Genomic DNA, 16231 nt, shown 5'->3' on the forward strand with positions numbered 1-16231 from the left:
TCTCTATAGCCTTATCCTACAAGGATTCGTCCTATTGCGAGTGGTTATTTATTATTGATATATTTTGGTAAACAAAAGACCACATCAAGCACCTAAGTGATTTACTTGTACCATGAAGGAAAAAGTAAATGTTTTACTTGCACGTAAAGGGCAAGGCATAACGCAAATATAGCACATAAGCAAAGAATATATACTGTAAAGCATAGCTATAATATGATTAACTGCTTGTTTCTTATGGTGCTGCAAACTATAGGGAGTGCCAGAGTTTATAGGCTCTAGGTTCAACTAGCATGAGGTCAATTTGGTCATCTTATCAAAAACTTCTTCTCTTATCCATAATTTCTAGAAACAAAGAGGCTAGAGAAGGAAAGATGTACCTTTAGGGGAGCCCGGTATAGTGCATTTTTTCATCGCGTGAGGAAAAGAAGCTATCCCACTTTTTGCATAAATAGGAAAAACACTTGGCTAATATAGTCATAAACTCTCAATTATATCTAAGTAGAGTAGATTAATGCTTACAGAATTGAGATATCAGGCAAAAAGACATGCAATATCTAAAACGCCAAGAGAAAATAAATCCTGCAAAAATTCTCCCCATTTTTTTTTTTTTTTTTAAAAAAAAACAACAAGAAATATGGAAAAGACATCATATGCAAAGGCACGATTTAAAAAAAAAAAAAAAGACAACAAGCAATATGGAAAAGACATCATATGCAAAGGCAAGATCAAACTTGTGTACGCTCAATGATGCCACTACAAAAAAACAGTCATTCGACCTGCTTTTTCTGTCTTCCCCAAAAAGTACCTGCACAATTCTCTCAAGAAACATAGGGGGCAAACACAACTAGTTCCTAGATTGCATATAACAATATGTCAAGTAAACTGAGCGATCAAACCTGATGCCATAGGATTAGGAACTGAATCCTAGGCACGAACACTCGAAACTGCTAGGTGCGTCTGTACCCCCTCATGGGGTATTTGTCCTTCTTGACCCAAGCCTGCCTTCTAGATAGGAGGCTCACCGGAATATTGCTCTTCTTTCATTTTCTGAGGCCTTATAAACTGCTTGGGTTTGCTCTTGTAGGTGCCACTATGATTGGCTGGTACAAACCGCTGGTGAGGCCGCTGATGCTGAGGAGCATGAAGCAAAGGGGCTTGATATTGATACCTTGGTGCTTGGTGAGGTGCCTGATTCCATGGAGTCCGATGCTGAGCCGTAGGTCTAGTGCCATAATGAGATTGTCTGGGCACTTCTTGTTTGGCTTTGCCCTTTTGTGCTTTCAGGAGAGAGCACTGAGGGCGAACATGCCCACTGAGACCGCAGTGATGGCAAATGGGAGGTCTTCTGATGGAATGAGGCTCCTAAATGCCTGGAACATCATCGTTGACCTTTTCCTTCTCTTGATCTTTAACAGTGGGAGGAGGCTCTGGGACTGTAGGTTTTACAAACACAGTCTTTGAGGAAGAAGGAATATCAGAAGAGGGAGCTACATACCCGAGGCCAGTTTTATCATTTGGGCTCTTCTGGATAGACAGAATACGAGTCAGCTTCTCATCAGTGACTCTCTCTAGTTGGAGCTGCGTCTCTAGTAGCTTTTCCTCGAGCTCTTGTACTTTGAGCAGCAATGAACTCTTCTCGGTTTGCAAACTGTTCAGATCATTAAGGTGCTGCTTTCGACCTTCCCTCAGCTTCTCATACTCTATGTAGAGTGTCTTGTAGGCCCTCCTTGAGCTCTTCCTCATTCTCACTATGCTCCGAGTAATACGAGTCTTCTTCTTCAACATGTGAGGCAACAAAGGCCAGAAATTTTTCAGACTCTGGAGCTTCTTCTTCTGACTCATCACTGAGAGTCATATTGTATGGTGTAACGCCCCAAATTTGAACCAGCAAATTCGTAAGCAGAAACCTCCGGTTCCCACGTGACGTTACTACATCAGAGATAAACTCTCGCAGCGGAATATATTTTTGTCCAACAGGCTTGGATTAAATAACACATTAGAGCTTTTTAAATTAAATACCTCTAGATATTCATTAGAAAATACTTATAACAAATACAAGGAAACAGGTGTCCATAATGACACAAAAGAATACATATAAATCATTAGCAATCTTGTCAACATAAAATGCTATAAACACAGAAGACTACAAACAAAATATAAACTATGCGTCCTTAGCTATAAAACCTCTTGAGTTCTGGTCTTTGTCTATTAACCTGCATTAACGGAATATATATATATATAGAAACAAAAACACAAAACAACCAAAGTGAGTCCACTGTTTCCAATAATAAGGTGAATACTGATTTACTTAATAAATTCCTTAACATGCAGATATGGCTTTATAGCCACGCGTATAATGCAAATGTATGGGTTGTATGAATATGCATCGTAGTAACCATTTAGTTTGGTATTTTATGATCATCTTTCTTCAGACTCTCGTACCCAGGGCCATTAAATCCCTGTTCGTTTACGCCCGTTGCCTCACACTTGATGTCTTAACTGTTTTTACTGGAATCCTACCGGTCCCAGCATTAGTTGTTATTAGAACTTCGGACTCGCACTTTTTAGGGTTCACTGATGAGCCTTACTCCCCCTAGCTACTACATCAGCTTTGTTCTTTTCTAACCCCCCAAGTCAACTGATGAAATGGCTATCTTATCAGCCGTTATTTTTTATTAGACACAACATGCTATGCATGATCGGCCACATGCAATGAACAAATTAAATAGAACAATAAACACAATATTATGGAAAAATCCACCAGCTTCGTCCTCAGTAAGTATAGAAATACTTACACTCTTCTTCGTGTAGTTCCTTTAAACTTCTTTTCTTCATATAAATCCATCCATGCAATAATATATTTATCAATCATCTATCAAACAAATCATTATTTATAGACCCTCATCTTTTTATATTTATTATTCATCACTTCATTACGTTTGAGACGATCACTCATAATAAATCTTAAAACCTTGGTTCATGATTTGGTGACGAGGCTATATAACCAATGCTACCAAATATGAACTTGAAGGATTAAAATATATCATAAGGACAATATGGAATAAATACGATCAACTCATGAGAATCATGAGGACAATGAAATGAAAAGGGAATATAAATACGATCAACTCATGGAAGTCATGAGGACAATGAAATATAAAAGGAAATATAAATACGATCAACTCATGAAAGTCATGAGGACAATGAAATATAAAAGTAAATATAAATACGATCAACTCATGAAGTCATGAGGACAATGAAATGTAAAAAGGAAATATAAATACGATCAACTCATGAAAGTCATGAGGACCGAAATATAAAAGGAAATATAAATACGATCAACTCATGAAGTCATGAGGACAATGAAATATAAAAGCAGTTTATAAATACGATCAACTCATGAAAGTTATGAGGACATTGAAATATAAAAGTAGTTTATATTACTTCTATTTTTAATTCTTTTTATCTCATAAGCTTATTGGGTCTTTAAACAACTCATAAAACAAGTAATGAAATCAAAACCTATATCATCAAATTAATGAAATTAATGATTAGAAGCTTACCAAAATACTTCTTAGCACATACTTCAAGTCTTGAACCACACAAAACTACACAAATCTCACAATTTTCTCTCTTGGTTGTAGGTGTGTGAGTGAGTGAAGCTTAATGAGTATTGCATCTTCCACCATGGTTCTATTTATAAGAGAATGAATGGTTAGGATCAAGTAGATACATTTTGATCTAATGGATGAGAATTGGTGCATCTTAGCCTTATCTCCAAAGCACATGGGTTTCATCATCACTAAGGTGGTGCATTCTAGATGTGGGATGTGGGCAACACTTGTGGTGATGAGTGCACACATTAGAGGAAGTGGGTGATGAGTTGTCCAAATCAAAGGAAGTATTAAATAATGCTATATATGAATTTTCGTCCAAATAGAGGCCAGCTTACTCCAAACAACGTTTTGATGGTCAAATCTAATCCGATCGCTGTGAAATTTTGAGGGTAGATAGATGACGTCATGACGAACACTTTTTCTTTTTTGTTCAACTCAATCCGAGTTCGTTATGACTTAGTTTTGGTCAATCAAAGTTTCTGGTTTACTTTGACAAGTTAAACCAAGATATTGTTTAGACCACTTTCATTTTATGATTACTCTAGATTCTATTCTAGACATCCTTTATTCTTTCATCATAAGAGGGGGAGGGAATAAATGTAGTGGAATGTTGCACTAGGTGTTGAATCATTATATCCTCCACTAACATATTTAATCATCTAACACACATTAATTAATGGCATTTCTTTAAGGTATAAAAATAGGTCTTTCACATGTTGAGTTGGGTGATGACTCATGTAATCATCATGATCATAGGAAGATAACATGTGATAGATGGGTTGGGTTTGTGGATAGCAATTAGAATGGGTTGGGTTAAGTCCAAAGATGGCCCATTAATGAATAATGTGAATTTCCGTCCAGAACAGGGGTCGTATTTTTGACGGATGTTTTCATGGCCTTAACGATGTCCAAACATCATGAAATTTGGAGGGAACCTAGAGGACTTCAAAACGAGTGTCTCAGTTTTTGAATCGACCAAAATGGAGTTCGTTTGACCCTGTTTCCGTTATTCCAAAGTTTAAGGTCTGTTTTGAGTTTTTATCAAATTGCAACTATAAACGTTTCTAAAAACAGAAATACATTATTTATTTTCATAAATAATCATAGTTATTCTTTTGCCTTAATTAAAAGTGTTTTAAAATTAATTTAAACCATTATAAATTATGTCTTAAAATCTGGGGCGCTACATTCCTCCCCCCTTAACAGAATTTCGTCCCCGAAATTCGTAAACTATGCTTCGCATAAAGTTTACATTAAGGGAAGATTTAGATTCCTAAATCTTAAGTCTAGTGATACAGATGTTAAGTGAAGCACCCAATTATGAAAAAAAAATAAATAAACAAGTATACAGTACCGTATGACAAATTATCATATATAGAATTTTAAGCTCATTACAGATTAAACTAGTATGTAGACTGCAGAAAAGAAAGCATTTATTTAACTAATCGAACTAGTATGGAAATTACTACAGCGGTTGCATTTATTTATCTCATTATAGGAAAAATTTCCTGTATAACATTTCCCTTTTGCGTTGATGCTTTCTGATAATCTTGGTGGAAAGCTTGCCAAATAAGAACATGGAAGCCTCGAAGGTGAGGAAGGTGGGGAAGGTGAAGAAAGCAAAGAAGTCTAGGCAAGCAATCAGGAAAGGATATGAGTGCGGTACTCATATCGTAGTGCTCTCTCTCTTCTGTCATAGATCGCCATCACCGGATTGAGAGTAGATGCCAGAAAAGTTTATGGTGATGCGAAGGAAGAGAAAGATACTTCATCTCAGAAGCATGATCAAGGATAATCTTGCTTCTAGATGTCATGATCAAAAATAATCTTGCTTCGTTGTTTGTGAATCTGGTTGTGATGCTGCATTTTTCTTGATTTAGGTTTGAGGTGGTGGTACTACATCTTTCTTCTCAAGAAGTGATGATAGGCTCAAACTAGAAGGAAAATTTTGGCTTTCGAAGTGTGAAGGTTTGAGAGCTGAAAGGTGTGCTTTGCAAGGGAGAAGATGAGTGAATTTATAGAGGAGATTTGAGTGGGGACGGTGCAAGTGGTGCCGACAATGGATCGTAATATCTCCATCCCTTTCTCAGAATGCTCATCCAGCTCTATCTCGAGATGCTCTTCCAGCTCTGCAAGGTGCGAAAAGTGCGGCGAGAAATCCAGAAAAGTCATTGGGTGAATTCGGAATTCGAGAAGGTGAAAAGGGTGAAAGCCGAAAAGAAAGAGGGTTCGCGATTCGAGAGCTGTCTACTAGTGGTAGTGGCGGCCATGCTCAGAATGACGTCAATTAGACCGCGTCTTGTCTACTGATTAAGCTCTCTTTCCTTCTCTTCAGATCTTTCGAATAACAGCTTCATTTCTATCTTCTCTCCTTCAGGTCCTTTGAGGGATATTTTCATTTCCTTAGTTTTTTTTTTTTTTCCAAAATGGCTTCTTCATCTTCTCAAAATAATTTTGATCTGAATGCTGTACCTGGAGTACCACTAGAAATCTGGCGTCCATTATTCTTATCTCAGAAAGGTCCTCTTATGACTAATGACTCTGTGATGCTGGATGATGCAGTAGCTGCATCTGTGGCTCAAGGCATCATAACTCCTCGAGATGAAAAGTTGTTGGCGAATAGGACCGATGCCCAAGCCATCAATGACTCCCTGGCATTCAGTATTCAGGGCGCCTCTTCTGTTTCAAATATGGCTCGCCGTCTGCAAGCTCGAGGGAACGAAATTCAAGCGTTGAAAGCTCAAATTTTGACTTTGCAGCGAATGTATATGGACTTTAGGCGAAGGAATAGGGTTCTACAGCAAGAAAATAGAAAGCTGAAGAAGGTGGTAGATTCCTATGCGAATGATTTGGGAAAGAGGTATGCTGACTTGGAGCAGTACACCAATCGTCTCCAAGGACAACACCAGGATCTCTTGCGTGCAGTCCAAAATCTTAGGGTTTTCCGCCCTGAGGCTTAGCCAGGTATTCTATTTGATCTAGCAATTCTTTACTAACAAAAATAAATAACTAACTATAGTATTATGAAATACCCGCAGGTATAAGCATACCGAACTCTCCGGGAATGATGCAGAAAGGTCCTATTTGCAAGTCTATGTTTTCTTTGAATCAGAAGTAGTTCATCTTGTAAGACAATAATTATTTTCTACGTACCATCCTTATCTCCTAACATTAAAAACTCTCTTAAGATTGTTGTAATCCTTTGAACTGTTATTTCTTCTCAATCTTTTACTAAGGTACAATTCTTATATGATATCATGATCTTCTTTCTTATTCCTGCATAATTACTATCATCCTCAAAATTTCATTAGATTAAAACCTTAGTATTACTCCAATCTAGTTATGCAGTCGATCAATACTCAAATTTGATAAAAGCTTATTCGTCAAGCAAGGATATCTAAGAGAATCAATGAATCACCTAATCAAAATTTTATTTAACTTAAGCTCTAGGAAGCCTCAATAATATATAAACTTCCCCAAAGTTCGTCAGATGCATAGGGAAAATAATCTCTCCAAAAATCATTAAATCATTTAATCAACTAATTTCCTCAAATATATATAAATCAGTAATTTACGCTTTATACACCCATCTTCAAAAGATACTAGATTTGGAATAATAGATCCCCATTAGTCATAACATATCTTTCCTTTACATTCTAGGGTTAATCGGATAAACCTCAAATGTGTTCAGCTAGGAATCAGACATTCACTTAATATTTAATTAAATCAGTCATCTCTAAAAAATCTATGTGTTGTCAACATCGGATATTACAATCAATTACCATATTCCTGTAGCCTGATTTAGGAACAACTTCCTTTTGTCTATCACATAGCATTACTCACTTTCCTAAAATTCAACTAGGCATCAATATGAGTGGTATATCATAACCTATTCTCCATATATGTTCATCTTAGGGAGCCTGTTAAGGCAATCTTAATCTTAACAGTTGAGTACTGACTTTACTTAAAAAGATATTGCAACTTTGATGCGAGCTTAATCCAATGGAAGTCATACCTGACACCAGTTTGGTTACAAATCTTTATTTGAGCTTATCCCATCTGAGACGAGCTTATAATTCCACCGACGTTGTTCACTTTGTCACCGTTGTTCGATTGAGACGAAGGACAATCAGTCAATCACTAATCAATCAACAAACATTAGTGTCGAGGACAAACAATCTATGACAGTTACATCATAAAACTTATCATCTAAGCTAAGGATTTAGAACAGATCATTCCTAAACATTTCATGTCATAGAATCAATCTATACCTCCACATCAAATTCTCAAGTATAAATATTTCATGTAGTGATCAATCCTCAGATCTGATAGTTAGAACATTTATTCCCAGAATTAGGGTTTACAGAGAGATTCGTCTTATGTGCATCACATATCAAAACAGTTATATCAATCAACTTAAACTCTAGAAAACCTCAACAATTTATCGATTAATAAATTCTAGCTTCTCCAGAGTTCATTAGATGCATAAGGATATAGTCTCTTCAAATATCTCCAAGTTATTTCATTAACTCATTTCCTTATATATCCTCGAAAATACAAATAATCCATTAACCTACTATTTGTAAACCTATCTCCAAAAGGTACAATAGATGCTCGTAATACAATTTAGCCATGAATCATTAATCCTTAAGATTTATCTTTCCTTACTTTCTAAGGTTAATCAGGTGTACCTCAAAATCTCAATATATGCCCTTTTGATTCTAAGGTTAACCTTATCATGATCATAGGACGACTATCAATTCTAAGCAACAGTTATTAATCTTATCAACCATGTTATTTCACACAAAAGCTATTATAAAAAGTTGTTTATTTTACTTATGGCTCTTGTGTTATTCCTAGACTCCTATGGTCAAGTCTAACGGTCCTCAGAGCAAACCGCTCTGATACCATTCTGTAACTTACCCAAGTTACAGTATGACATTGACTATTCACTAGGCCACAGAGCAAACCGCTCTGATACCATACTATAACTTACCCAAGTTACAGTATGACACTGACTGTTTACGAGGCCGCAGAACAACAGCTCTGATACCATTCTGTAACTTACCCAAGTTACAGTATAACACTGACTGTTTACGAGGCCGCAGACTGTTCACTAGGCCGCAGAACAACTGCTCTGATACCATTCTGTAACGCCCCGAATTTGAGCCAGCAAATTCGCAAGCAGAAACCTCCGGTTCCCACGTGACGTTACTACATCAGAGATAACTCTCGCAGCGGAATATATTTTTGTTCTTCTAAAGACTTAGGAATCGATAGCATAACACGTTAGAGCTGACTTGAAATACTTCGATGCGTTTATAAAAAGTTACTTAGGTTTATCTTTACACGCCATTTGCACACTAGGTGCATTAAAATAAGTGCCACAAACGGCACATAAACATACAACAAGAAAATACACCAAACAAAACATCGTCATAATTATTACAAGCCTTGAAATAAAACACACATAAATATGCCTAGCAATTTCTAAGCTAGCACATATTGCTACAGCAATGGTTTCAAAAACCATTAAAACAGGCATATGAGTCCATGCCTTCGTCCTCCAGATCTGCATCAGCAACTATGTAAATATGACGTCATCATATTTACATAGACAAACAAGTGAGTCATCTATTTTCATATCTAAGTTACCATCAGATCAATAACAGTTCATAAATAGTATATATGCAAGAGTTGTATGAATATACATCGTAGTAACCATTTAGTTTGTATCTTATGATCATCTTTCTTCAGACCCCTCGTTCTAGGTTATCAGAACCCGTTCAAGTCCGTTGCCTCCCACTTAAAGTCTTACCTGTTTTTACTGGAATCCTAGAGAGTAAGTATGGATGTACTTACTGAGGAATGATTCTATGTTTCATTAGGACTGTGTGTTGTGTGCTTATTGCATGTGGTTGTTTATGCATAGCATGTTGAGTCTAATAAAATATAACGGCTGATAAGATAGCCAGTACATCAGTTGACTTGGGGGGTTAAAAAACCAAAGCTGATGTAGTAGCAAAGGGGAGGTAAAGCTCATCAGTGAACCCTAAAAAGTGCGAGTCCGAAGTCCTAATATATAAACTAATGCTGGGACCGGTAGGATTCCAATAAAAACAGGTAAGACTTTAAGTGGGAGGCAACGGACTTGAACGGGTTCTGATAACCTAGAATGAGGGGTCTGAAGAAAGATGATCATAAGATACAAACTAAATGGTTACTACGATGTATATTCATACAACTCTTGCATATATACTATTTATGAACTGTTATTGATCTGATGGTAACTTAGATATGAAAATAGATGACTCACTTGTTTGTCTATGTAAATATGATGACGTCATATTTACATAGTTGCTTATGCAGATCTGGAGGACGAAGGCATGGACTCATATGCCTGTTTTAATGGTTTTTGAAACCATTGCTGTAGCAATATGTGCTAGCTTAGAAATTGCTAGGCATATTTATGTGTGTTTTATTTCAAGGCTTGTAATAATTATGATGATGTTTTGTTTGGTGTATTTTCTTGTTGTATGTTTATGTGCCGTTTGTGGCACTTATTTTAATGCACCTAGTGTGCAAATGGCGTGTAAAGATAAACCTAAGTAACTTTTTATAAACGCATCGAAGTATTTCAAGTCAGCTCTAACGTGTTATGCTATCGATTCCTAAGTCTTTAGAAGAACAAAAATATATTCCGCTGCGAGAGTTATCTCTGATGTAGTAACGTCACGTGGGAACCGGAGGTTTCTGCTTGCGAATTTGCTGGCTCAAATTCGGGGCGTTACATATGGTTTCCCCTTGCCCTTTCTAAGATTCCCGCAATCGACCCAGATATGCCCAAAGCCTGAGCATTCAAAACATCAGGGTCCTCTGGGATCTTTCTTATCTTCTTCCTCAGGTTCAGCTTCTCTGGGAGATTTCTTTACTCTTTCAGAAAACCTCTTCTTGAACCGATCATCTTTCATCAGCTACAACTCTTTCTTCATCCTCAGAGTCATCTTTAGATGATGCTTCTACCTTCTTCTTGGAAGCCTTTAGAGAAATGGTCTTCAACTTCTTGACCAAGGGCAGAGATAGCTCATATGTTTGAAGAGATCCCACCAGCTCTTCAATCTTTATCTCCTCAAGATCCTTGCTTTCTTCAATGGTGGTCACCTTGATTCTGAAACGCTCAGGCAAAGATCTTAGAATCTTTCGAATGAGTTTTACATCGGAGATAGGTTTCCCAAGACTCACCATGGAGTTCCTCAGGTCACTCATCTTGGAGTAAAACTCTCCAAAGGTCTCTTCTTCCAACATCTTAATTTCTTCAAATCTTGAAATCAACATTTGAAGTTTGGCAGATTTAATAAGTTTCGTGCCTTCATATGTTGTTTCCAAGATTTATCATACTTCTTTGGCTAATTCGCAGTTTGAAATTTTGGCGAATTCAAAAGGAGAAAGTGCTTGGCATAGAGCATGGAGGGCTTTATGATTGGAAAGTTGGGCGTTTTTCAGAGGGACTGTCTCGAGTGTTGTATCCTCTGGTTTAGTCCAACCAGTTTCAACAATATTCCAACAGTCAATAGATTTTAAAAAGAATCGCATCCAAGCTTTCCAATAGCCATAGTTCGTACCATCGAAGGTAGAAACAAAATTAAGAGTTTGAGACATAGTAGCAAATAGAAGTAAAAAATAAATGACACTCAAGAATTTAATCTTCTCAGAGTGTACCAAGCTCTGATACCAATTGAAAATTGAAATTGACTTCTAAAAGAAAGTGTGTGCAACAAGTGTCAACAAAAATCATGCACAGCGGAAAATAAAAGACACATAGTTTTTGTTTGACGAAGTGGAAACTCAATTAAGAGAAAAATCACTCCAGGGCAGCCAAACCCAAGAATTCCACTATTCAGAAGACGAAGCTAGATACAAGATAGTAACACTCACATTAACTCGATGCAGTGGTCGTACCTTGCTCTCTGGCGTGTAACCCAACACGAACGCTTCCCAACCAGGTCTCCTACCTGAAGGGGTCTTCAATGGAATTCCTTACCTTAGAGCCGACCTCTAAGATAGACTTCAGTTGTAGCGCAGCACACTTGAAACGGCTTTAGAGGGATCTTGAACTTCTCTAAGCTCTTGTGGAATTCAATACCGAATTCTTGCAGTTCTCAATGCCCGGGGCTTCTATTTATAGGCTGAGGGGCAAAATGGGCAACTGCTATAATCTGTATGGACGCCGTCCGGACAGTGAACTTGGGCCGTCCGGACGGACAACTGTGCAACAGGATTTTCTGAAAATTTCGCTGAAAATCTTTCTTGTTTAAGACCTGCGTCTGGACGGTGAGACACTGACTTCTGGACGGTCGCACGTCCGCTGCAAGTAATTTTCATATAAGGCTTAGCGCGTCCGGACCAAGGGGGATGAACGTCCGGACGGCAATTCTTCATCACTCAATTTCCATATCTGCTATGCGTGCGTCTGGACCATGAGAGACATACATCCGGACGGTTGAAGTCGAATCGGCAATTTCCTTAACTGATGAGTGCGCGTCCGGACCAAGGCTGATTGACGTCCGAATGGTGACATTTGAATTGTGATTCTTGCCTTAAGGAGACGCGCGTCCGGACGGGATACCACATCGTCCGGACGGTTGATCGATCTCTCCTTTATTGGAATTTGGAAAGAATCTGAGACTGTTCGAGTACTGAGAGGTGTCAGGACGGGCTGCTGAGATGTCCAGACAATGCAAGCTGGAACAAAAGCTTCTCGATACAATGTAGGGTCTGGACAGAAAAGATACGTCGTCCGGACGGATGATGCTGGTCTGTCTGGAGTCCGGACGGATGGAACAGTGGACAGATGGGCGTCCGGACAGGAAGACATGTCGTCCGGATGACTGACAGGGAAACTAAAATCTTCTATCTTTTTCGCAGTGCAGACTCTTCTGAAAATGCTCTGACAAGTGGAATCCCTGTTTACAGCATCTACACATAAGTGATTTTGTCCAAACACAGAATGAGGCCAAAATACTAACATATTCGATCCGATATCATGGTACCACCACTGGACAACATTCTTGACATTATCCAGACGTACAATTGGGGATATCTCCATAATTTTGCATTTGTGGTGTACACCAGACTAGTGAAGCTTTTCTACGCCAACCAGGAAGTGGTGCAGAACAATGATCGTGGAGTGGTGCTTCAGTCCTCCGTGGCAGGCCACATCATCACCGTTGATCCCCAGGTCATCAGTCACATCATCCGAGTCCCAGTGCTCGAGATTTCAGCCAACCCATACAATGAGGCGGTGCTTCCTCCTTCTCTGGATGATCTCAGGGAATTCTTCCATGCCATTCCCCACGGCGAGGAGTGCTCTACCTCCATCAGGATTGGTGCTTTGTCTCCCTCCCACCGCATGCTGGCCAAGATCATTTAGTAGAGCATCTGGCCTGTTGTTCGGAGCAGTAACTTGATCCTGAAACGGGACCAGTTTGTTTATGCAGTCCACCTCTGCTTGCCCTTCTGCCTGTGCAAGCACATTCTAGGTGTTATGATGGAGGCCCGTGATGAGGGAAATGCCGGTCTCCCATTTGGCTGCCTAATCACTCAGATTATTCTTCAGTCAGGAGTCGATGTCACTGGTGAACCAAAGATGAAGATCCACCAGCCCATCAGCAAGCAAACCCTGATGAAGTCCAATGCGCAGCTGCGGAGGGATGACTCTGATGATGAGGATGATGCAGATCGGACTCTACCCCTGCTAGAGGATGTTTGATTTCCCTCTGTTTTTATTGGCTCCTTTTGTGATATTTTGAGATCGGACTCATTCTGTGTTTTGGACAAAATCTCTTGTGTGTCACAATGCTCCACAGGGATTCTACTATTCAGAAATGCTTTAGAGTCAGAAGATTTTCAGTTCCCTGTCAGCCGTCCGGACGATCGACCCATCCCGTCCGGAAGCCTATCTGTCACTGTTCCATCCGTTCGGACTCTAGACAGACCAAGCATCATCCGTCCGGACAATCCACTGTGTCGAGAAGGTTCTATACAGCTTGCATCCGTCCGGACGTTTCAGCAGCACGTCCGGACGCCTCTCAGTACTCGAACAGTCTCAGATTCTTTCCAAGTTCCAATAAAGGGAAGATCGATCAACCGTCCGGATGATGTGGTATCCTGTTCGGACGTGCGTCTCCTTAATACAAGAATCGCAATTCAAATATCACCGTCCAGACGTTTGATAGCTGTGGTCCGGACGCGCATTCATTAAAGAAGGAAATTGTCGATTCGACTTCAACCGTCTGGACGACTGCCTTTCATGGTCCGGACGCACGCACATCAAATATGGAAATTGCATGTTGAAGTTCAGCCGTCCGGACGCTCATCCCCCATGGTCCAGAAGCTCGAAGCCTTATAAGGAAATTACTTGCAGCGGAAGTGCGACCGTCCGGACGATGTGCCATCCCGTCCAAACGAGGCTCTTAAATAGGAAATATTTCCCTGCAAAATTTTTGGAAAATCTTGTCACACAATTGTCCGTCCGCACGGCCCATGTCCACCATCCGGACGGTGCCCAGGTATATTTTGCCTGACACTCATTTGAGCCCCCAGCCTACAAATAGAGGCCCTTGGGCATTGAGAACTGCAAGAATTCGGTATTGAATTCCACAAGAGCTCAGAGAAGTTCAAGATCCCTCTGAAGCCGTTTCAAGTGTGTTTTGCTACAACTTAAGTCTATCTTAGAGGTCGGCTCTAAGGTAAGGAATTCCATTGAAGACTCCTTCAGGTAGGAGACTTGGTTGGGAAGCATTCGTGTTGGGTTACACGTCAGAGAGCAAAGTACGACCACTGCATCAGTACATGTGAGTGTTACTATCTTGTATCTAGCTTCGTCTTCTGAATAGTGGAATTCCTGGGTTTGGCTGCCCCGTAGTGGTTTTTCTCTTAATTGAGTTTCCACTTCGCCAACAAAAACTATGTGTTTTATATTTTCCGTTGTGCTTGATTTTTGTTGACACTTGTTGCACACACTTTATTTTTAGAAGTCAATTTAAATTTTCACACTTTGTCAACAAAATATTTGCCTCCTTTAAATTCCTCATTTAATATTTTGTTACACACTGTTCACACACACAGTTAATTAGAAGTCTAATAATTTTCATTTGGTATCAGAGCGGGTAAACTCCGTTTAAAGGATTTAATTCCAGATTGTGATCCTTATCTCTTTTGTGACTTCTATTTTTTTATTACACCTTTTTATCATGAATTCTTCTCAGTTATCTATTGAGGATTCTGATATTAAGCTCTTTAAGGTTTTTGATAAATTGAAGAATGCTAAAAATTCTAAAGTTTCTCATAAAGAGCTTAAAAATGTGAAGCAAGAAAAAGAGTCTTTGATTGTTCAGTTATCTGAATCACATGTTTTGATTGACTCTTTGAGATCTGAGAATACCATGCTATTTGACATTATTTATACACTTGAGAATAAATTAAAAGAATCTAAAGATCTCTTGAAAAAATTCTCAAGTGATAATTTGAAAAGCATGCTTTGTATTCATTCAGATATTTCTAACAAGCCTACTTTAATTGTTGATGATATGAGTACTTCTACTTCACATGCTTCTAATTCTGAATTAGATTTTGTTGATATTAAGCCTGTCATAGTAGATACAACTTATTTAGAAAATTCTTGCTTAAATAATCATGTGATGCCAAAGTCCAAGGAATCAGGAACACGAGGTAAGTTTGTTCCTACTTGTCATAATTGTGGGAAAATTGTTCATATTAGGCCAAATTGTTATTTGTTGAAATCCCACAGGCCTTGGATTAAGCAGGATGCTCTGAGAAAAAGTGAAGTTGAAGATTCTTCCTCATCAAAATATGTCCCTCCGCATAGGAAACATATAAAAGGTAAGGGCAATGTTATTTGTAAGAATGCTAACTATAATTCTGTAGAGAATGTCAAGAAGCATTCAAACAAAAGAAGCTTGCCCACCTGTCATCACTATGGCATCACCGGTCACATCCGACCCAAATGTCCACATCTCTAGGCTCAGAAGTCGAAGGTTCAAAGGGAACTGCCAACAAGAGCTACATCAGGCACTCTACCTCTAATAGCACATAAAGCTCCACGACAACAGCAGTAGTTTGTTCCTACCAATCAAAGTGGCAAACCAAAGAAGAACAAATCAAGGTGCTACAAGCTGCAGAAGCCCATTAGCTACCATGACTATGAAGGGTTTATGAGTCTGATGCAAGGTATGCTAAGGAGTAAGGCCAACATGGACATGACCCCCAAACCATCTCCACGGGTCAAGCAAGTATGGGTCAAGAATGATGAGACCATTCACCCCTTGAGGGGGAGTGGACTCACCTAGTAAAGGTGAAGTCTCACCATGCCTAGGATTTTAGTTCCTAAATCCTAGTGCATGTTAGGTATGTTTGCATTGCATTGTTTTTCATGTCATATCTTATTCATGCCTTGCATTATGTTTGAGGAACCATTTATTCTATCCCCCATATTTTCTCTTCTTATCTTGAAAAACTTTTGCAGATATTTTTTTTGGGGGATGATAGTTAAAAGCACGTCGGGCGGCTGCTTTTCTGTCTTGGTATTTCTAAAC

At 39.0% G+C, this 16231-nt stretch overlaps 1 long non-coding RNA gene across 1 annotated transcript; it reads right to left on the reverse strand.

Moving 5' to 3' along the window:
• Positions 1-1762: 1762 nt before the first annotated feature.
• Positions 1763-3651, reverse strand: LOC133853638 (uncharacterized). Its single transcript, XR_009896694.1, has 3 exons — positions 3564-3651; positions 2796-2829; positions 1763-2213 (listed from the first exon to the last, which is right to left on the reverse strand). It is a non-coding gene; the product is annotated as an uncharacterized LOC133853638 (long non-coding RNA).
• Between the last annotated feature and the right edge of the window lie 12580 nt (positions 3652-16231).

This window comes from Alnus glutinosa, chromosome 13 (assembly GCF_958979055.1).
Source record: "Alnus glutinosa chromosome 13, dhAlnGlut1.1, whole genome shotgun sequence".
NCBI lineage: Eukaryota > Viridiplantae > Streptophyta > Magnoliopsida > Fagales > Betulaceae > Alnus > Alnus glutinosa.